General features: G+C 38.9%; 1 long non-coding RNA gene across 1 annotated transcript in view; it reads left to right on the forward strand.

The window, feature by feature from the left end:
* LOC120324231 overlaps positions 1-15,911 on the forward strand; it is a 30,878-nt gene extending 14,967 nt beyond the window's left edge. The window contains exon 3 of the long non-coding RNA XR_005565368.1: positions 14,874-15,911. This is a non-coding gene — a long non-coding RNA (uncharacterized LOC120324231). The remainder of the gene's footprint in view (positions 1-14,873) is intronic.
* The last annotated feature ends 8,618 nt before the right edge of the window (positions 15,912-24,529 follow it).

A 24,529-nucleotide genomic window follows, 5' to 3' on the forward strand; every position in this document is an offset into this window, starting at 1 on the left:
TCTGGAGGGAGAGCTGTTCTGTGTTTTGTGTTCAGTCATTGTTCCAGTGGTCTGCAATGCTCAGTGTCTTCCAGCATCAAGCTCTCTACAGTTGCTGCTGCTGCAGCTGTCTTTCCTACAGCTGTACAGGCCAATGGCAGCCACCCTCAGTGTGATCTTAACCATCTGCTGCCCCTTAGGGGGATGTTGAGGACTTATTTCTTCTTTCATTCTGGCTCCTGCTCTTCTCCTATCAGCTTCATTGTTCAGGCAGGACACAGCTGATGCTGGACATTGGGCACTGAATGTCAGGCCAGGGCCACAGAGGGCTCAGAAGTACAGAGACAGAGTCCAAGAATGTGGCTCTCTAATCCATGCAGCATGAGTCTGATAATCAGATCATTGGTGAAGCAGCAGTACACTCTGGGGCTCAAAAAAGAAACTGTCTTCCGTACTAGTTCACACTGTGTCCGCAGGTCAGGTGGTCTTATTCTTAGGTAGAATGAGGAACTTCAGGATAAGCTTTGTGGGCAGGAACACCCCTTATGTACAGCCAGGTCTGGGTCAGATGATACGAGAGCATAACCTTTCAGTCAGCAAGGGGAGAAAAGTAAAAATAGGGCTCCAATTTGTAGACCAAACTACATCTTCATTGTAAAAAAAGAGTATAAATGTTTTAGTTCATCTGGCCAGTGAGACAGAAGAATTATTTATACTTGAGTTGTTACAGAGAAGAGTTTAGGTTTTGGTTTTTTAAGGCTGTTAAATGAGAAATGTCACCCATCTGGAGTATTAAATTTTGATCACTGAGTCAGAATGCTGGAGTCCTTTTGCTATGTCCTCTGAAATTAAAATGTTGCTCTGTTGCTAGGCTAGCTCTGTGAATCTGGGTTTGTGCTTTTATGTTATAGTTTGCTCATGATTAATAAAATATTGTCTCCCTTTCTGGGCAGAAATGAACAGATGGAGGAATCAACTGATCTGATGAACTCCGTGTGTACATATACTCAGTCAACAAATAATCACAAAAATAGGAAGGATCATGCTCAGATGTTACCTATTTAAAAATATTATAAAATCACATACTAACTATGCTGCCAAAAGGGTGGATTGACTAAGGAAAGTTTATTATTGTATGCATTATTTATCTGCTCTTTCATTCACAACAGGTTTAATTAAAAAACTGCAGTTTTTCTAAGTATTTATTCAGGATGCTGTTATTAAATGTAAATGTGGCATTTTGCATAACGTCGGTGTTAACTTTTTGGATTAGGATTTTAAAGAGAAGCAAACAAATCACGAGCATTTCTTAGGAGGCATTTATGTGCTTTTCATTCCAATAACACCAAGTCAGCTGGCAAAATTGTGTGGAAAACAAGTATCTGTGAGAAGTAAGAAATGGCTCTGGAGCATATTCAGAGTCTCTTTGGCACGTTTAGGGTTGCAAAACCCAGCAAACCCGTCACATAAGAATAGCCTGACCACAACAAAAGATTAAAACTGAAATAATCATCAGCTGATAAAATAAACCAGTATATTATCTAGTTCACCCATTCCCCATGCCAGTGTTAGAGGTCAAATGTCTCACAGAGCAGAGTCCAGCACCTGGAGCAGAGTTGCCAGCCTTAGGGAGAGTGAATGAGCCCTAGGGAGGTGTGAGAGAACAAAGGCATTGGGAGGGCTGTATTCCCAGCCATGGCTCCCACACCAGGAGTGACAGAGGCATTAATCCTGGATAGGTCTCATGCAAGTAGGGGCATTTTAGGTAGGTGGCTCTGCTCAGAAAGGAGGCTCAGACAGGGTTCTTCAATACAGGACTGTATCCATGGAGCAGTACAAGGCAAGAAGATGCCTAAACGGAGTCACAGTGGCTTGGTGCTACGAGAATAGTGCAGCCCCCTTTGAGCCCACATGAGTTTGGCTGGATGTTCCTATCAATTCCTATCAATTAATAGAGGTCTCAACATCCAGGTTTGCCCCTGAATGTCCCCCAGTGCTGGCACTGGTAGTTCAAAAGCCTGACCTTGTGTGAGCCTCAAGGACACAACACACACAGCCCTGTTGAATACCCATGACTAGAGAAGGCACATGTCCAGTGGAAGATATGTATTCCTGGGCATCACTGGATAAACTACGTTTGGAGGGGCGTGACTGAAAGAAGGAACGCTGTGTTCAGAGGGCAGTTCTGCAAATAGGATTTACACAACCAAACTGCACATGATATTGTTTCTAACCTTGAACAAGAACCACCTACAATTGATTTAACACTGAGCACAGCTGGAGACATAAAAGACATTTTGCTTATCTATATTTCTAACTTCTTTGCGTCAACCCTGCAGAAAGGTGATTTCCCCATTGAATGACAATCAGGCTACGATGCTATTAATAGAATTGAAGAAGAACACATCTGCTCTGCCCTCCCCTCTTGCTGTCAAGTCTAAGCACCTAGGAGACAGCAAGTGTTTCTGTTTACTAATGGAAAAGTACCTGGACAGACCTCACTTGCCCTGGGAAGACTAAAAAGTGGACCACAGGCACTTTCAAGATAAAAAAGAAAGCCTAGACAGGAGGCAAACAAAAACTAGCTATGAATCAGTACAGAGAAAGTAAAGGAAAAATGATCATTGCCTCTCTTCATCCTTATGAATTCCAGCCAAGATGAACTTTCAAGACAGTTTTAGTGTGTTCATCAGAAGGTCTGTGGTAGAGGAAATTTGCAACTTTCCCAATCTCAAGCCTTCAAAGAGGACAGGAGTTTCTGGGATTGAGAATTTGTCTCTCCTGTCCAGCCTGCCTCTCTCCAGGTGCACTCTGCACTACACAACCCTCAATCATTGATAGAGCACCTCATTTTGTATATGCAAGGAGACAGAAGCCATTTGGAAAAACATGGTATAACAAAAACCGAATCTCATTTCATGATAAATGTCCAGCCCCTCAATCACTCTTTCCAGAGCAGTCTTCAGAGCATGTACCACATGAGGTTGCATTTGGGACAGGGACACTGAGGCAGCACTTTACAGTCCTTTCATATAAAGTTGTAAGCAAAATCACAGAGGCATCATTAAAAATTACCAAGCATGATAATTACTGTTTATTCTTTGTATTGCCTGAGAGCTATAGTGATGAACAGAGCTGTGTCTGTGTCTGTGCAAACACTGTGTGCACTTACAAATGCATTTCGAATACATTATGCACAACAATTTGGTTTAAGGGCAATTTAAAGCTTGTACCAGCTTCTTCAGCAGTCTTGACTAAAGGTTTCCTGACCTTAGGACTACAAAGATGGACAGAACTTATATGTTAAATGACAGAAGGTGTTTCATGTTCCAAAGGTTCCCATATTATGTCTCACTTGGATAGAATGGTTTGCATTTAATACACTGCCAGTCTTTCAGAGGGCTCAGATTAATGCCCAAAATGTCTCCTTTCATGAACAGGGATCTTGTGTAAATAGTAAAAAATATTTACCTCACACAGTAATTATTAGACTTTCCTAATAAGAGAAAGAACATGTAAGGTATTTGTCAAAAATACGTTCAGAAAATAGCATGTCATATGTAACAGTATTGTTAGTATGTATATTGTTTTATTAGTATATTGATTAAAGTTAGTCAAAGCTCAGATATCATCTTCATAACTCAGCCTTGGCCATATTGATCACCATAACTGGTCTACTCTGGCCTCCAATCGGGAGGCCTGGAGACACACCATCTATAACGCAGCTGTCTCCTTCGAGAACACACGCAGGATCACCCTCAAGGAGAAAAGGCAACGCAGAAAGAACCGTGTCTTGCAGAATACACCATCTAAGGAGTCTTTCTGCTGTGCCTTTTGCAATCGGATTTGTCTGTCACGTATTGGCCTCATAAACCACCAGCGTGCCTGTAGCAAATGTGGATAGAGCCTTCCCAAATCTTCGTTCGCGAAGCCCAGCCATGAAAATGAAGATTAAAGTTAGTCAAAGCTCAGATATCATCTTCATAAACTGTAATGTACTCTGGTCAGTTCTGTCCTGGAAAACGGCTCCAACTTTGAGGCAAAATATGATCCAATGAATTTATGAGTACCCCTGTGGAACAGATCTGATATCACTTCACCTAGTGCCTCTGTGTTTGACATACCTCAGTGCCATCATAGCCCTGGCTTTTGTGACAACTTTGAGTAGGTGCAGTGATTATTACAATAGTCAGAAAATTAAATTTGCTGAAATCTGAATTTTTCCTTTGATGCTGTTCTCAAAGGAGTTTGCGCCCAGTCCTACTGCAGCTGGAGCCACAGAGTGTCCAGACACATCTTACTTGCTACACAGCCTAAGAAACATGGCTTGATAAAGACAACTTGAGACCATATCTTGCAGTATTTAAACACAACTGAAACTGTGCCCATGCACAGCTGCTGTTGTGTGTGGAGCTGAGAACTGTACCTGTTGATGGAGGACAAGATGTGAATGTTTTACTTCCTCATCAACTCTATGATTTGCGCATGGTCAATCTTTTGGGCCAGGTGTCATCCATGTGAACTGGTTTTAACTGGATTTCTGACTGTTGGATAAGAACCGTTAGACAGACTTGCCTGAAGCCAAGTATTACCAAATACTCAAAAAGATCTTAGGGTATGGGAATGAGTCCAGTCCTTCTGTGAACTCACAATTGCACTTTGAACAGGCACCTCAGCATTTTCTGCACATGGCTGGAGAACAGAATCCTTGAAATGGCTGGAATAGTTCCTGTGAGTTCAGTGCAGGTCTTCTTCTGCAAATGACATATTTTATGCCCTGGAAACACTTAGTACTCAGCACTGTTGTAGTAAGCCTAGTGCATCCCAAAACAAGTCCCTGTAAATTACAGAGTATAAAAGCTGTAATTTGCCCTATTCCCCATGGGCAAAGGGTAATTCATACATAACATTATTTTAATGGAAATCTCTTACTCTATTCCTTAGTGAAGAGGGAAAAGGTAGAAAGTATCACAGTGGCTAAATACTTCTCCTAGGGCATTCATGTGGATGTTTAAGTTGATTTTTCATTTCATTTAACACAAATAGTTTAAACTCCCAGGGGAAATTATTTTACATCATATTTTCAGTGTTCCTGTCTTTCAAGAACTAATTTGTTACATACAGCTGTTCCAAAGTGGAGGTGAAAAAGGAAATGAAAGGAAAAGAACAAACTGAACTTCAGTAACAGCTTTGAAAAAAACCAAAAGCTTGTGGAGTATCACAGGAATTAGTCAAGTCTTCTCTACTGCCCACTAGGCTAAGTGGCAGCTGTTCTGCATGCTTGACTCATCTGGGAAACATTTGTATTTGAATAATTTTCACAGAATTTATAAACCCTCCTCAGAAAAAAAACATTTTGTGTCCTGTGTCAAAATACCATTTCATTGCAGCATCCGCAGCTTCGTACATTTTTAAATGAGAGCAGAATCCAGTTTAGGGAGAATATCATGGGGATCTTTATCAGACTGTTTGGGATGAAAGTTGTTGCCATTAGGGATTACATCACTGGTTTAGGCAAATTGTCCCCGATGTTCTGCTCGTTAAGAATATGAATCTATTTAGAAGAATAGGAAAAGTAATTCTTTAGAAATCATGGTGAATTGGCAGATAGTTACTTTATTTTTAAAGGTAGGTTTCATGGCACCTGAAGTTCCTGAAACAGAGTAAAAGGGGATATTAAAGGAAAAACTCTTATTTAATAGGCATCTATCCAGAAAGACGTTGAACAGTACATCACTTATTGTTCTCACCAGCACTTGGGCTGAAGACCTTGTCTTTTCTCAATGGAGGTAGAAAAATGTGTTTAAGAAAGAATTCATGTATCCTTTTGTATCGCTACTTGGGATTTATACATTACATACACCTAATCAGGCTTTGTAAGGATGAAGCTGAACAGATGCTTCAAAAATGAGAATTTTCTCTGAATCACAGAGGAAGACAATCCTTAAAATCACGGGAATGTATGAATGGTCTCGTTGGAGTTAAAATGTGTAAGGGTATTAAAATTCAGAGGACTGCACACGTGAGAACCCAGTTCATTGAAGTCCTGCTCTGCCTCGCAGTATTGTTTCTCAGGGTGCTTAGAAGCACATTTTCCTTTGTAAACATTTGCCATCTGTTAGAAATGACCCAAGAACCCATAGCTCGATGTATGCAAATTCTTAAATAAAGCACAAGATTCCCACTTTTGAGCATAAATATTCTTCTCAATTATGTACCAAGAAGAGCTGTTCTTCAAGGAGATCCTTCAGTGACTGTGCCTCTGTCCAGATAGACCCTTGTTTATAGCAGACCCGTAGTGAACGCTAACAACTTCTAGTTAACCAAACTACTCATTTTTCCAGATAATTTTCTTACTCTAGTTACAGATCTTATGGCAGTAAGATTCCACAAACAGTGAGCACAACTAGTCCCTTTTAAAGAACACAAGACCTTGTCTGATGGAGGACCATGTTAAATACTGTAGTTTTTATTGGGAAGACAAGCCATACAGAAATCTTTTGCTGATGCTGCAAATCTTTGAGGTTACTATGTTTGTACATTTTCACAGTCAGCTATATTCCTAGAAAACATTTGTCCTTCCAAGTATTTCAGAGTCAGCAGTGTGATAGTTCAGATAATACATTTAATGGAATGTATTTTAGTTGCTTGTTTACAGTCACATGCATGCAATAGGTCTAGATGGAGTTTTTTAACATGGATAATTTTTCATTATTTTTATCCCAGTGGTTTAGACCAGCTTGAGATGCTAGCTAAGCTTTTGGTGGATTGGAACAAACAATAGATAATTAAGAAATGTATATTATAAAAATCTAAGACAACAGAGAAAAATGTTTAAGACTTACGAAAATTATGGTTTGTGGGAGGGTAGAGTGGGAGGGAGGAGGGAAAGGAAAGAAGGAAACAAAAAGAGAGATTTATCATGTGAGCAACTAACATATCAAGAGAAGAAAGAAATAATATAATCTGTCTGCAGAAGTTTATGTGATTTGCTGTGATTTTTTGGCTATAAGTAATAATACTTCACTAATCTTTTTCGAATATGTACAAATACTGGTTCTAATTTTGACCTGACTTTAATAAAAACAAAATTAAATCCAGACTTCATAAAAACATTTGGTTCTGGCATCCTGGAAAGGTGAATTCCATGGACTAAAACCAGATTTTGAGAAGCAATATGACCAAAATGAGTGAAGTGCCGTAGTACCATTGAATGTTTGTAACCTTCAGCACCGAGACATCTGGCCTTCATTGCACACAGGCTAATTAGCATAACTTGTTATTAGTGAAACCATTGATGCCTTTGAGAGTCACAGGGATGTTTAACACATTTCAGAATCTGAGTGCTCAATGTCATTTATCCTTAAGGTGCTCGAAGAGTAATGAAGAAATTAGTGCACTGTGTGGAGCTACGCTCCTTTTGTACATTCTACATTTACAGCTATTAATTCCAGCTGAATTCCTGTCACCAGATATAAAAGCAGATCTATCAGATAGCAAAAGAAATACCTCTGCAGCTATTTCAATTATGATATAGAACTTGGAGGATAATAGCCTTCATGTATTTCCTGCTTAATGAAGTAACATTCCTGTCAGATGGGTAATTGCTGCAGCAGGGCTCTGTTCAAAGAGATTTCTTCTCTGCTCTTATTCTGCTCTCACTGCTGTGATACCTCAGCTTCTTGAAGTTTAAGATGTTACTTTCCTTTTGTGAGCTGCAGTCTTAATGAGGGCAATTGCTCTGTGTTGGCTAGCACTGATTATTGGCAACAGGTCCTGTATTGCAGATGTGCTCTGTGTGATCCCCACTGAAGATAATGGGGCTGTAGGTAGAGAGTTTGTTGAAAAACACTCACGGTTAACTCACGGTTAATGGAGAGACTGATCTTGCATATGGTGAGATTAAAGATCGAATCTCCATTTTATTTGGTGGGAGCAGGGAAGGGAAGAGGCAGTGGCATAAAATACATCTTAAACCTGGAATCTGAGCTGCTGAGAGCACTGATCAGCAGAATTTGTCTGCATTTGTACCTGTACTAAGTAAATATCATTATTGCTCAGTGCATACCAGGAGCACCCTATGGTTTTGACCATATAGGTCACTGTGGGCACTGGCCCGCTAATAAAGTTCATTGATCCCTCCACTGGGGAACTGGTATGGTAGCCTATTAGTCAAAGCTGAAACAAGAACCAGCCAAAGGAAAGAGAACAGATTTGAAAATAAAACCCTTATGCCTATATTGCTACTTTTGTCAGTCTTTTCTGCTCTCAGCCTCCAAGCTGCAGCAGGCCACCAGTCTGAACTGAGTCCCCATGCTGCTTGTCACGGGAACTGTGAAGAAAAACAGTGGCTGAGCTGTGAGTCTACTCAGGGGAACTGTGGAGCAGAGAAACATGGGTTTTGGTCTCTTCTTGTTTTCCTGGTTGCTTCCATCAGTCTGTCAGTTCTGTTGCTGAGTTAGAGAGTTGCTGCTGGACCATATTACTGCTATTGTGATGAAAGCAAGGGCTACACAGGTGAATAGCCCATGTGTTACACTGTAGCACTGCACACAGACTAATATTAGGTAAGCATTGGTCTTTTTTGTAATTCAGAGTGATTTCCTATCAGCTTACATAGGAAAGAAAAGACGGGTGCCAGAGACTTGAAAAGACCTGTGTGTTATAGTTTGCACTCATGCTAAAATATTGTGGTCAAACAAAGAATGGATATATTCCTTGTGCACCTACACATACATACACATAGATAGACAGATTAGATAGATAGACAGATAGAAAGATAAATAGATAGATACGTGACAAAGCACATGGAATACGTTTCAAACACTCTACACTGCTGTTAGACTTGGCAATCATATTAAGCCTCAGATGACATGGCTTGCTCTCTTCCCTCTTACACTCCTTCCCAGTACGTTCAGGGCAGCCACAACATCTGAACACTTCAGGCAAACATTGGCAGAATTTATTGAGCTGAATCAGCTCCATAATTATGGCTTTTCTACAGAAAAGGTTTTTCTATATCCAACTGGATGTTAGAAGAATAGAGGTCATTGACATTTACATAAGCAAATCACATTATTTCAACAGGAAGCCGAGGGTTAACCCTCTTTGTGGAGTAAGAGTGAATCCAGTTGAGAGGAGAAAAGTGAAGTGCATCCCAAGAAAATGAACTCCCTTCTTTTCTCCTATTCCTTTTTTTAAAACTTCAAATTGGTGCATATTTGTACAACTCTGCTGATGTCATAGCCAGCTCCAATGACCTCTAATGGCATGAAGAACCTTGTTTGATTATATGTCTAAAGAGACAATGCTAATTTCCCTTTTATTCCATTGCGGGCTGTAGTAATACTTGTGCTTGTGAATCATGAGCTGGATTTCTGCAATTTACCATGGTTTTAGTAATTTCACTGATGATGAGAACAATGTATTCTGTTATTTAGAGAAAGAAACCACTATGTGCTTTAATGCTGTGTGCATTTTAGGTGATGTAGACACCTGAAATCATTTTTCCCCCAGGATCATCTGGCACAATGCACCTCTCCACAGAGCATGGGTTCTCTGGAATTAGGAGACTTGTCCTAGTGGAACTCTTGGTTTCCACAGAAATGGACATCATGGGAATGTGTAAGAGTGATTTCTCCTCCTTTTCTGGGCCTTTCCCTATCAGCCCCACAAGCAAAACCAGAAAACTGGTCACTTCAGAATACAAATAAAAGCAAAGGATCTGTTTTTAAATGATCCTTAAAGAAACTGTGATGAGCAAACATGTATTCTTGGGATCAAAATACATACTAGAGAATGTGTTTAAGAGAGACTGGATAACCAAGAAAAAAAGCCATAAACACCCAAGTAATTCAGTTTTCTCTTCATCTGCCCCTTGTTTAATTCTGGCAAGCATTGCATGCTCTATATTTCCATTTCAATGCATTATTTAATGATAAAGGGAGTTTGGAGAAAGAGAGGAAGATAATTTCATTTGGACAGCAATCAGAGAATTTCTGTAAACATCTGGTTCTGTTTAAGAAGGTTTATAAAGCATTTAATATAAAATGCTCTTAGAAGGTAGGAAATGAATGCTGAGTGTTCTCACTGTGTAAGCAGTGCATTTTCCCCTCCTGGAAGTTTGCATACAAGTGAACTTGAGTCAAGTTTATAGATAGGTTTCACAAAGATGACTTGGCATTATCTAGTGTGAGTGAGAGAGACTTGCAAGAACAACAGCTAAAGTCATTAAAGACCTCTCTAAAAAAGAAGTTCAAAAGATAATAAAGCCCAACTGGATACATTTCAAGCAGCTGGATTTCAGTAATTGAACGAACATAGTTGAACAAGTAGTTAGAGATGAAAAGAGTGTAGAGAATAAAAATGGAGACAATGGAAAAATCATGTCACAATGGTCTAGCCTTTTTCTCATTTGGACAGGACTCAGTAGATAACTTGGAGCATTGCCTATGTCTTTGATATTCTCATATTAAGTGATATGCTCAAGTGATAACACTGAAGAGTATGTTTTTAGCACAATTCATTATTAATAGCACATTTTATTGTCTTGAAACACTTCAGTCACATTTTTTTATGCAGTAAAAAGCAATGTTCTGAAAGATAGAAATAGGATTAGTGTCACAGCTGCAAGTAAATGCACTTGATTTAGAGAATATATTGAGTAATTGCAAATTTATAAGTGTTCATTCATAGAGGAAATAACATAGGCCAAGAATGAAAATCATACTTTTCGACCCTACTGCTCAGGCCTTCCTGTTTTGCAGGTCAGATGCTGTTGATGCACACAGAGCAGGCTGTAGTCAAGGTAGTCCTTCCTATGGGGGTTATTCTTGGGTCAGGTTTTCGTTTTAGAACAGAAACTCTAAATATATCAAAATAGACTAAAGACAGCCAAATTCCTCTCATTTTCAAAGCAAGGACCTCAAAAAGGTACCTGAGGCCTTAATAAGCAAACACGTTTTGAGACGACTTATAGTATATTAAGTGTAGATAACATTTTATACAACTCTTTTGAGATATGTATATATATATAGTTTTGTATACTGTGACCATTTGAGATTAGCCCTGACTTTTGGATTGATATAGGGTAGTTGATGGAGGACTGGCTCTTCCTAAACAAATTTAATCTGAACAAAGCACCAAAAGAGGTTGAGCTTAGAGAGGGGACATTTTAAAATTTACTTTGTCCCTAGGATTTCTGTTAGCTTGCTGTTTGGTTTTTCTTAAGAATCAGTCCTTACAAATTTCTTTTGTGCTTCTGCCTTGCATTTCTGGTACAGCCCGATCCAGATCTAAAGATAGGGCTGCAAACAAAGAAATTTTGTTTGTTTGTAAACAAGATTGTTTGTAAAAAGAATACTCAGAACAAATAATTGCACCTCTTCAAGTTTAGATGAATCTCCACTCTTCCTCTAAATGGACTACCAGCCTTTTCTTCCCTCTTTCACACAGACTTTCTGACCACAGAATTACTTAGTATCTAAAAGTGGTCTAAATGAGGGTCCAGCTTGTGGTTTTATTTGTGTTGGTGCAACTGTACTTCAGGAATAAACAGCTGTTTCCTCCTTAGCTAGATGGAAAATGTGGGGCTGGGGTTTTGCTGTCAAAGTACAGCCTTGGCTGTATTTACTTAGCACTTCCTTGTCTATTTTAATTCAGGTTTTCTTTCATGGTTATGCAAAACCTGAAATGCCAAATCACGATTTTGTCACAAAATCCAGTAATTTTGGCAAGAAAGCAGCTTCAATAGCTGTTAGAATTCAACTCAAAGAATAATGGTAAAAGACAAAAGAGAATTTGTATTTCAAGCCTCAAAATATAGATGCATCACAAGCGTCTTCTCTTAACAAGGACATCCTGTGTTTTCAGAGTGCTTGCACAACAGAGTAACACCACCTTTCACTGGGGAGAAAAAAGACTCTGTATGCCACTGGTACTGAGAACTGTGAAGAGTAATAAGTTTGTAACACAAGAAACATTTGATGAGATAAATCACCCAGCTTGATCTCTTTAAATTTTACAGCATGGATACTGGAAACAGGCACTTTTTTACATTTAGAGGTAGGGCCAAAAAGAGAACACAGACAGCACAGTTTGCCTAATTCATAACATGGCAGATTTTGGACCCACTGGGGCCCACACTAATAAATCTTCCAGGGACAGTTTAAGATATGTCTCTGTTCTCTACCTCACCTTCGGATGGAGGTTACTGAACCTGATGCAGGAAGAGCAGGGTGAGGATCATGTGCTTGTGTCTTAACTCCCAGTGTAAAACAAATTTCATGGTCTGGAAGGCAGAGATTTGGACACGTAGTCCCTTCTGCTGCCTCTGCACTGAGAACAGTCATGAGCTTGTAAATAGTAGCCAAGAATAGTGACTTCTTGAATCAACTCAGGAAGATTTGCTAAATGGCATGACAGACATTGAAACTTGCTCTAGGGGAAGGAAATTTTACTTGAGTCACCTGTTGTATATACTGTGTTGATGGTGAATAATAATAGAAAAAAAAAGTTGAGTAAGGGGAGGGTTGAAAATAAACTTCCACCCATCCCCAGCCACCTCTCCTCCCCACTGCACTTGCACTGGGTATAGTGGTAGGGTGTGGTACAGCATCTGTCTCAAAAATACCACCCTTAGACTTGAGTCCAGCTTTGCCCACTGCTTACAAAGAGTAGATCATTCCTGATAAGGAGATGCTGAACTGCTTCCTGTTCCTAGTTGTCTGAATTCATAGTGGCAGGTATGTTATCCCAGCAAGAAAATACAGAAAAAACAATGATGTCAGTCATTTTCACAACTCTGTTCTGGTAAAAATAACTGCTTAACCTGTAAGAACACAGAGGCCCTTCAGCTGAACTACAGTGACAGTCCTATTGCAGTTACAGCTTTATCACCTGTGCCTGGCTCTTGGTGAAGGAAAAGCTCAGCATCTCTCCTCCTGGACACACTGCATAACATGTGCTTATGTTCTAGACTACTTGCACTTTGGATCATAAGGAAAATTAAGAAGATTATTAACACTTCCAAGCAGTTATTACTGTGTTACAGGGATATATAATCTGCTTGCTGCATACTTACAGGTGTATATATATAATTTTCAAAAAACATTAGAAGCATAAAGAATAAGCCAGTGGTAGGAGTTATTACAGTGGGAACAAGGTTTTTGTTTGTTTGTTTGTTTGTTTGTGTTCGATTTTTCTTCTGTAGAAGACTTCCTTTGGGTAGTTTTTAATTCATAGTTTCATTGAATATCTTACATGGAATAAACCTGGGTATCATGCATGACTGGGATTGAGTAGGGAGAAAGGGTCTGACTTTTCCAGCAGCCACTTCTGTTGGATGAGTATGTGAACAGGAAATAATGAAATACTTTCTTTTCTATTTAAGCCTGATCCCTTAAGACTCTGCATAGTTGTTTTCAGTTTTTCCCTGCAGATCATGTTTACCTCAGTTTTTAACAGGTTAAAGCACAATGTCATGGAAAAAAATGCACAAGAAACATGTATATTGGAAGATGCTATAAATATGATTAGTTGGCAGCTGGTTATTGCTCTTGGTACTCTGTGGTTGAGAGATCTGTCTTTGAATTTGGAAACTTTTGGAAACTGTGACCTCTCTAATTTTGGGTAGACCATTTAAAGGGTGTTAAAAGACTCCAGGTTACCCACTTCAAAGTTGTACTGAGGAGCAAGGACTGTGGAAGTGCTTAGGCTCCTCATAATGACCAGGAGATTCAGTCCACACAGCTGCCAGCTTTGTGACAGTGAACTTGGAAGCCTGACCTCTGTGTCTGTCCTGGAGCCAGAAAGCGTTGGTGTCCCTAGCCAGCTGTTGTGGTCCTAAGGAGGATTTGTAGGAATTTGATTTATCGGAAATTTGCAAATCATAGATGCTTAGAGAGAAATACTACGCATTTGCCCTGTTGATACCACTTTGATGAGTCTATTGTGCTGAAATTTTTCTATGATTTCTAATTTACCTCAGAAGTTCATTAGGAGGACTGAGAAATGCCAGCAGCTCTTTCCTGTTTCCACCCACAGGCACCCCATGCCAGCTGTGTGCAGATTGTCTTGTGCCATGATTAGGCTGTGATTGCTCAGCATTTCCATTTACACTGGCTCTGCACCTCCCTGTGATTTAACACCTTAATATTGATTCTATAAAATAATTTATGGGATATTTTCAGGGATATCTTCCAGTTCTCTTCTGTTTCCAGGGGGTCCCCTTCTTTAAAAGTGGCTGGGGTAAACCTTTGGATTTTGTAGCACAAATGGAAGATATGTTTCACAGCACCATACGCATGGGAATCAGAGAAAGGGAGTTCTGCTAAGCCAAAACATTTTCTGAATAACTTGAACTTATCTCTTTTTACAGTCAGATTGCCAGAAATAGTCTTGGGACTTTAAGAACCTCATGTATCCCTTGAGCTGCAAAGCACTGTCAGTCAGACTCTGATGGCAGAAAAGGAAAGTAGCATTGTTTATTTTTGGTTCAAAACCAGGAGGAAGTTTTGGTAGAAGCCACAAGAGGATCTTTGATTTTTAAAAAATTATTAGTATTATTATTTTATTCTCTGTTTGAAACTGCTCAAACTTTATTATAGTGCTGGATCTTGAAACAATCAGAACTCCTTGCAGCAACCAATTCTGTATAGCTTCTAAAAACTTTTTTTTCTTTTTACATTTCAGTCAGTTTCTAATCTAACATCCTGTTTTTCTGCAGCATTTATCTGCTCCAGTGAAATGGTTCAAGGAAATTCCATAATCATTAACTCTCTGTCTGCATTTCCATGATGACTCTTCTTTCCTAGAAATTGAAAGAGGACTGCAAAACTGGTTCAGTGCTGAGGAGTACTCACTTTTTTTTCTTTTTTTCCTTTTTTTGGCTATAGAAAATTGTATAGAAACCTAAATCCCATCACAGGTGTGTACCACCCAGGAAAGAATGCAACAATGTCAGCACATCCCCAGCTTATCCCTGGTTTCATTGTTACCTGCTTTTGAATCTGCTACCAAGACGGAGTGGGACAGACTTTAAGATGACATCAGACTGGTGTGATGTGCCATTTGTATCACACTGCCATGTCAGGGGGGATATCTCATAATGATGATGAAATATCAGGTAATGCTGCTTGGCAGCTGTAACACTTCCTGCATTTAAGAGCTGCCATCCACCTCTGTTTCACAAAACATGCTGAAGTTGTGTTCACAAGAGCCAGCAAAGCCATGGAAAATTTATTTTCACAGCATTACCGCTCCTATTTATCTCTCATCTGCCTCCTTAATTCTTTCCATTGATTAACACATGCTCTTGTTTCTGGTTCAGATATGTTGGGAGTTGCCTTTATGAAAAGGTTGCAAAGCAAAACTCACAGGAAATCCCTCTATCCATTACCTGTCCTGATGAGCATCAGGGGTTATGACATTTTGCTTCTGATTTATTGCAGGAATAAATATTTTCCACCTTTAAACTCTCATACCATGAAGAAGACCCTGCCTGTTTATTATGATTATGTTGAAGTATTTTCTGTTTGTGCTAAGGCTTTTTCTAAAGTTATGTATAAGCATATATGTCATTTATGCTTTAGAGAGGCAGGTTTTGGTAGTTCTTATGACTGACAAAAGAGGATTAGACCTTGAACAGTAATTGAAATAAATAGATGAATATTTAATTTAATATATGAAAGGGCACCTGGTTCCTGTTCATGGAGTAATAGGAGCAATTGACTTGTATCTCATCTAGGCTTTTGTTCAAAAGGTTTGTAAACTAACTAATGGAGATATTTTAGGATTAACTATCCTTACACAACATTTATGAAGTCAGACTTGTTTTCCAAGACAGTTTCAGTGTTAATCTTTAAAAACTCTGTAATTCAGATAATATACTAGTATGAACATAATGTCAACCCATAGAATAAAAGCACTGAGAATAAAAGCATTTTGAAGTACAGAACTGATATTTATAAATGAACATTAGGAATTATCTAGTTTGAAATTCTTTTCAGCTGAGATTTCTATATGCCACCCTTATCTTGTATCCAAAAAGCTAGAGAAAAAAAATGTGCAAGTTCAAGAGCTGGTAAGGGTTTGGTAAGGGTTTGGATTTGCTTGAAGGCCTATGAAATAAATAGACCCAATGGGCATTAAACAGGTTTATCTTGTTAATGTTACTGTTCAAAACTATTGATATGTCCTATAATACTTTCCATTTGACTCTTCACAGGGATGAACAAGTTAAAAACCAGACATTTGATTGGACTCTTTATCGAACAGTCTATTGGTGAGGGATGGCTTTTGAAAGCTTGTATATCCTCCCATGAATACATTGGGAATTACGCAAAACTTAATAAATTAGAGCAAATTTCATGGTTCCAGTTTCTGAAACTGTTCTGAATGTGTAAAAACAGGAACTGTGATCATATCAAAAGTTGGTTCAGTCAGTTCTAACAAATGAAGCCTGTAGACTTTGAAGTAGCATTTACTTGGTTTTCCAATTGACTAGTGTGTCCATTCAAGAGTAAACAGAAACAAAGGTGTTATTTAAAAGGTAATAATTTAGACAAAGAATCAACAATGTTGGATAGAATTTTTCCACTTCATAAATTTCAAGCTGGCATATTTTAACAGAAGATTTCTCTGTTACGCTTATTACAATAATTTTAAAATTAATTCAACTAGTAAAACAAACAATGTCTCCTGTAAAGATCATTGCCTTGGTTCCATGTTGACAAAATAGCTATTATTGATGTAACTAGTCTAAGTAGGGTCTGGCTGTGTTAGCATATGGGCAGTGACTGGAGTCATCTCAGATCTTACAGACTGAATTTTGAATGGACAGTTTTTTGTATTATCAAGGGGGTTTTTAGGTTTTGGGTTTTTTGGGGGGCTTTCATTTGGTTGGTGGTTTTTGGTTTGGTTTTTTTTTGTTTGTTTGTTTTTTGTTTTTGTTTTTGTTTGTTTGTTTGTTTGGGGTTTTTTTGTGCGTTTGTTTTGTTTTTTTTTTTCATCCAGATTTGCAGTAATTGAAACAGCATTTATAGCCAGAGATTCCTGGAAATATCCCCAAGGATTTTGTGTATGGACACTTCACAGGTGAAAACAAGCTAGAGTAGTCTGTGGCCAAGACATGGAACCAACCTGTTTGTTTCAAAGAACATAAGTTTGTTCTTTCCACAACTTTTGATACAGGTCAGTGATTCCATTAATGTCACCTGATAAGCAAACCATGGCCTTTATAAATTAATGATCACATGCCCTTGGAAACCTAGCCCTTGTTTTAATTTAAAACAGAAGTTCTTTACTTCTGGAAGGGTGTTTTTCCTCCTGTTTGGAAGCAATCCACTGTATATTATCTTTCTGCCATGGTATTCCCCGAGCAAATCCTGGAAAAGATTGAAATCCTGTGTTAATTGCTAGGTAGGATATACTTAATAATTTTACTGTGATTTGTTGGATGGAAATATATAGTATGTTATTCCAAAACCAGAAAAAAGCCAACACATAAGAAACCAGAGCATTAGAATAGCTAACTTTTAGAACAGCACTGAGAGTATTAAACAGTGAAACTACCACTTCTTTCCTAGTTCTCCACATTGTAGCCTGGATATTGATACAATTGAAAGACACTGCTACCTAGGAGAACGTAAATATGGATTTTTTACTATTTCTGCATTATAAAACCCCATAATTTTTGTATCAATAATAACACTTGGAGATGGCTTGATCCTTTCAGAAGAATCAGTAGCTTTTCTAACATCTCTCAAAGCATCAGTCTAGCAGTGTGCTTGGGGCACACATACAGGCACGTAGGGCTGTAACTTTTCCCTGTACTTAAAAACGTGTCAGCCTCACTAGGCTTATCTAATCCTAAGGAAGGAACACTGTAAAGCTGCTTTAAAGGGAAAACCTGAGTTATAATGAGTGATTTCATTTTGCAAATCTACAACCTCAAACCTTTAGTGTTTATGGGAAATTAATTTTCATTAGATCTGTCTTCTGCATAAAGAGAAATTTAAGCCATCTAACAGGCAGGGGTGGGAAAGTGAAGTTAATGTTTCTGACAGGAAAACCTGGGCGCAGAAGTTGTTCCATTCATATCATGTAGAAATTCAGTCAGATTGTTAGATCTGTTTCACACATACATGCACTGTACAGTGCACCATCCCAAACCTGGAATTCTGACTGATTTGGATAGAATTTATGAATGGAGGTGTCAAATTCAGCTTTTTGATACAAACTATAAGACTGTTGAATTCAAAAGGAGTCAAATGTGTAATGGATGAGTGCACCCTAGCATTGAAGAATACTGAGTGCCCTGAGTTTACTCTGAAGTGAGCTTACTCCAGGACACTTGCCATCTCTGGGATTCCTAGTCCATGTTACACATCAACAAAAGAATTGCCAAGATAAGAACCAACACTTGAGTTGAGGAGCTGCCAGGGACACTAAAACCGAGTGCATTCAGGTGAATCCCAACCTCTCTGGGAGGTGAAGCGCTATTTTAAATCTTTCATGAAGTAGAAGCTTTTGAGTTTGAAACTATCTGCCTTCCAGTTAGTGAGAAGGATATGAATATTTTTTTTGATTCTGCATTGGTACAAAGTTTTGAGGATATTGGAAAGTCTGTGTAGAGCCCAACCACTCTCTCTCTCCATATATATATATATATATATTGGTTGAGTTTTCTTCTACCAAGGCCTGTGGCTATCCTTTAGTATTCCTCACCTAGACCTTAGGGCTGGTAAGACATGTGATAGTGTGACTTTTTACTGTCTGTATCCTCTTATGCTCAGCATGAATTCCCCTAACAGAAGCAGGGAGCATGAATCTGGTCGCTTTTTCTGGCTGTGACGTTTAATATCCTGAGCAATCCTAAATGTGTCCTGAATCTCATTAATTTTCCTGATTGTTTGTGAAAAATGAGCATCACAGGAGCTGAAATTCCCAGCTTGAAGTCATAAGTAATGTTCTATTATATATTTACAGGCTCATAAAAAAATAATAAACCCCCTGACTGCTCTGAGAATGGAACAAAACTGGGAATGAAATGATGGAATTGAACCTCATGCTTTTCAGGGTAGCCTTGTTTACTGAATGGACTTTCCAATCCTTGATTATATCTATATTTATTTATGCTTGACGATGTTTTATTAACAACTTGAAGGGTATGCAAGTTAGACTTATGACAGTAGTCTGTTCTGTAGGCAAGGAAAACAGGTGTACTTTGGAAGGCCAGCCCTGGAGCCTGGCTTGAACAGGCAAGTTGAAAAGAGACGCACAACCAAGTGTGTACAAACGTCTCACAAGGGCTGTCTGTGCCTGCAGATTAGGAAATGGTCAAATCTCATATCAAAGCATTGAGATGCAAAATATTCCTTCTTACCAAGCAGCTGGGTCTGGATTACAAACCATGCTACTCATTGCCCCTAATCCTCTGTGCACAGTTTCCCTGGATCTCACCAAAAGTGAGCTCTGAATACCTTGTGCAGTGGGGGCTTTACAAAGATACTTTCAGATGGCACAGGCAGGTTCAAAATAGAGCAATTTCCTGTGTGAGGCATTGATGAGACAATAGATCCCTTTATGAGGCCCTGTTTGACTACAGAAATGAACAATTGTTCACATTATATTTAATAAATCCCTTGACACCCTGTTAAAAGGACCTATGTTTAGCTGAAGTCTTAGCATGAATGTACTTCCAGAGGTTTAATGACCTTTCACTTTTCGAGGTGTTCTTTATTTAAACTAATGAAAATGAGCTCCACTTAAAAGGCTTTTAAATGCTGATTAAAAATTAAATCAGCTGTTCATTATCCCCAGGTGGCCTTGTTCTAAGAACAGTAATTCAGAGAGAGTCAAACAGGTAGTCTTTTTTTTATGTAGCTCAATCTTGAGTTGGGAGAACTTTATTAGAGCTGTTTATGAATCATCAAACTTTCAACTTCTAATGCAAGTGGATTTGTAAACATAGGGCTCTTCCCCTCCATTTCTGTCCCCTGTTTGTTAGAAATAAGAAAGAAAATCAGGCACATTTCTAAAGATTCCATGTGGCATGTCCAGCAGAAATGTAAATAGCTGCAGTATTTCCAAACAAACCAAATATTGATCTAGTCACTGCCATCATATAAACTATAATATAAACTGAGACATTAGTTATAGAATGTCTCACTTCACCTATTTGCTTATTTTGCTCTAGGGTTGGAAAAGTTTCAGAAGCATTTACAACACAAATGAACAATGATAAAACCTCAAGGGATTACCTTTGTTCAGATCCAAGGGGGTTTTGTGTTTTATTTTGGTTTGTTTGTTTGATTGATTTGGTTTTGTGAGGTTTTGGTTCATTTGTTTGTTTTTATTATAGCCGCTGAAAACTCTGGCCTGGGGTTTCAGTAGTTAAACATTACATAAAATGCTAAGAGAACAAAATCTTTTTTTTTTTTTAATAAAGTTTATAAAGTATAACTCAAGGAACACTCACTGCTTGAACACCAAGATAGTTTTACACATTTTTTTACTTTAGATAAAGAACTTCCTGATCTTGAAATGCGAGCTTATCTAGTAAGAGATATAGTTGGACAGAGCAAAATACTCGTGATCACTTTGAGAAAAGATAAGGGAGCTCATTTTTGAGAACACTTAGACATGAGAAGAACGGAAATCATGTTATTCCATGCAAACTCCTGTGTTCCACCACAGATAACACTTTCCTTCTTGTTTTCTATAGTCCATACTACTCTTTGCTCTTTGTTCCTTGTAGCAAAATGAGTGCCCAAAGGTGCTAGGGGAAATATGCTGCAGAGTATTAGGGGAGCTATGCAGCACTGTTACCTTGGTCCTGCTGCAGCAGGAAGGATGGAAAAGCCAGGCCCTTGTCGGCCAGAAAGTTTGAAATTACCTGCCTTGAACAGAGGCTGCAACCTCAGCTCCTGTGCCTGTCTGCAGTTACCTTTTTCCTTGCCTCTTACAGTGGCTGCTTTAGGGATGCCCTGGAAGTGCATCCTTGTATCCACACGTTGTTTGAAAAGGCTGGCAGAGCTGAGCAAAGCTGTGTATCCCAAACAGCTGCAAGGAAAACTGGCTCAGCTCCAGTGACCTGCTAGTCCTTCTCTGACCCAACCCCCGTGAATGCTTTGCCTGGTAAAATTTGCTGGTGACCAACATGATCTTATTCCCAGGTTTATGAGCAGAGGCAGGAGAGGCTGCGCTGGTGACGTTGTGAAGACAGGGCTGCAGGGACATGACGGTGTCCTACGAGCTCAAGGGTGGGTTATTCAGTCACACTCACGCGCCTCTCACCTCGTGACTTTCTAATGGGTTCTGGAATTGGGCACATGACACCAGGGTATGCAGCCTGTGTGTCCGAGGTAATGAGCAAACATCCCTAAATAGGATACCTGGCTGGAGAAGTGTTCAGACTTTGGCCAGTGAAACTTTTAATGTTCTTCCCACCCCCCAGGTTAAAAGAAGCTCTTTTTTTCCGGTCCTTATTGGAGAAGCAGTAATAATTTAATCATAGTGTGAGATTCTGCTTTAAAAGTCAAATTCTAGGAATCCTTTCTGCTCCAATGCTAATGCAGAGCAGATTGTAATACAGTGGTAACTGCATGTCTAAAATAATGAAAACATTGCTGTTTTGAAGAATGTCCTTGGCTGATAGCTGTATTTAATTATCCAAAGTAATTGGAAAAAAGTTATTTTCCAAGGTAATGAGATTTTCCCTAAAAACTCCTACTGTTTCTACTGCTGAAGAATCTTCACTATTGTCTGTGGAAGAAATGCATTTGTAGAAAGAATAGTGCTTTGAATGGAAAAAGCAAAAATTGTATATATGGAAAAGGGTTATTTAAAACTACGTGGTCAGGGTAACCCCACCTGTCTGCATATATTAGTATTGCATGCAGTGTTGTACATGCAGTAGAGCTGGGAGTCTGTTCTGCCATGTACTATTATTTTTTAGCACAAGCATAGGAGCCTATATGGAAAGCCATGGGTTTTTAGGAAAAATACAGAGAAATGGCAGATACATACACACCAAATAAATAAAAAGCATAACATAGAAGTTTCACCTTGAAATTCACTCCCTCCTCCCTGACTGTTTCTGGTTTCAGAAAATCTTATAGATCTTTAGTCTTTTTTTTTTTTTTTTTAATATTTATTTTGAGTGACTGTAAGAAATTCTCACTTTCTGTGCAAAGAAATTGTCCCTTTCTATTCTGCTTTATATTCTCTCTACCTCTCCTACAAACAAAATTATTACTTTCCAGGAGAAGGAATATCTCTACAGAGAGGTCAGATCTGTGTGAGCAGAGGAAAGAGATTTAACAGACTCAAAAAGACTGGGAATGAGAAAATATTAATGCAAAGATGTGCGTTTTGCACAGCAAAGGTATGATGTTCCCTCTCACCAGCAGCTTTGGCGCTTTTTCACATTGGAGGGCACTGTAGTTCTTGTTAGCAATAATTTATAAATGCTTCAGAACAGATGGAGTTACCCCTCCAAAAATGGATTTTTCCCCCCAACAGTCGAGACTTTGGTAATTACTTCCGGTCTGTATGCTTAACTTTCCTACATGAGAGCTTTGCTAAATGAAAATCATTGCTGGCCCTTGGGCTAGATCCAAAGGTCTTGTGTTTTCAAGTGCTCATTGTTACTGTGTCCTGCTCTAATGTGCCTTGTTTACTTACAGGAATAAATCACTGGCTCCTGTTAGGCATGTCAGCTCTCCAGATGATCTATCAGGGCAGTTAAGAGCTGCTCATATTTCAGTTCACTCTGCTGTTAACATAAACAGAGCATTCTCAGTCTCATTTAGATGTCAAAAACCATCTACTAAAAACAGCACAAAACTCTTGTTTAGATTTATTCATCCTCCTCTACAGAGTAAATTAATGGAGTTGGAATGTGGGGCTGCCTTAAGGACAGCATAAGCTGACCTGGACAATTGTTCCAGACTGGGATGTATCGGGCCAGTTACAGCAGCTCTGCTAACACGTGGTAACTTGTTTAGCAGCTGTGAGTTTACTCTTGCAGTTGAACATCCCCTGTATATTTAGTCCAAAATGTGGTGCCACATCCATCATAAAGTTAGAATATTTTCTTGCTTCCTTCTGTTCTTTTGAGTGTATTCAGTGCTTATTTTGGAGTAGTTCTTAAGCAGAAACAGTTGTGTTTAAAAGCACATTCTTGAATTATGGGTTATGTCTTCCTTTAAACAATGCCAACATTCCACTACATGAAAAAATAATCACCCTTGAGAAGCTGATGCAATAATTAGAGCCTTGGAATAATTATTTGGTTACGGCATCCAAAAGAAGACACAAGACTGGGATCTACTCCTACTCAAGCCTTCTGGTTTTTACTCTTCATGCTATTGAAGTAAACTTTACTGAACAACAGGATTCTGAGGTGTCTGAAGACATTTGCATATATGCTGTGAAATAAATGCAGCCATCACTCAAATACTCTCAAATAATATTCTTTTTCTAAGTGGTTTATTACTATTGTGTAGGGAACAGTGAATTGGGCATTGTTACTGGTACTGGGAAAAGTAATAAAAAACTATTGACAGTGGTTTCATGATCAAATCTTGAGGAGAATTAATTACTTTTGGCAGGCCTCAAGTTTAATCTTATTTAGCAGCAAGACAAGTGCATGTCAGGAAAGGACATCCCTATTTTTTTTAATTAATTAAGAGTCAGAAATCTTTTGAGGAATACCACAAACACAGGTGATATTCCTAAGTGGCAGAATCTACATTTACAGCCCTGATTTTGCTGACAGGTATGTAAAAGCTTACATATTGGAGTTCTGTGTGCCTGAGCAGGCTCCAGCATAAAAATTATTGTTTCCATTTTGATTTAATCTCAGAAGATTGCCTATAGATCAGTATCTCTCAGAAGACAGAATAAGAAAAATAGGTTAACTTTGCCAGAACAGCCTATTATATCCCAAACCAGTGACAGTTTGTTGGGTTTTGGCAACAAAACCCAAAAGGCCTTTATCCCAACATGGAGGATAAAGGCCTTATTATGGAAGCTGTTGTTGGCATTTAAAAAAAAATAATCCTGAGAGCACAGAGAGGATGTTGTGATGAAACTCCCCAAGTGAAGGTGTGAGCACTTGTCCTGGAAGAACTGAAAAATGGTATTTGAAATAGGTCAGGCTATTTATATAACTGTAGGCAAACACACCCTCAAGTTTTCCTTTGGGAAACTCTGCAGAAAACTGTATCTTGTAGCTGTGGAATAAGTTTAGTCTCATGGAGTAATTATGAAGTCAAACTCAGGACACTGAAAGCAAAGAGGGTGTGGAAGGAAGCTGCAGGCTTCATTCTGCAGAGCGGAAACAGGGATAAGATAGTGTTGACAGGACTGCCAGCAGCCCTTAGGCCACAGAATCAGACTAGAACTTCTCTGCAGTAACTTCGCCACAATGAACTGTATGTTCATCATGTCCTCAGCACTGCTTTGTTCTTGCCTTCAGTGCTGGTTTGAGATACTCCTGTCTGGATGGCAAAGAAGCAGGTGACTGGGAGAAGTTTTCTCCTCA

Source organism: Pipra filicauda, unplaced genomic scaffold (genome assembly GCF_003945595.2).
Source record: "Pipra filicauda isolate LSUMZ 115617 unplaced genomic scaffold, ASM394559v2 scaffold465_size509821_pilon, whole genome shotgun sequence".
Taxonomy (NCBI): domain Eukaryota; kingdom Metazoa; phylum Chordata; class Aves; order Passeriformes; family Pipridae; genus Pipra; species Pipra filicauda.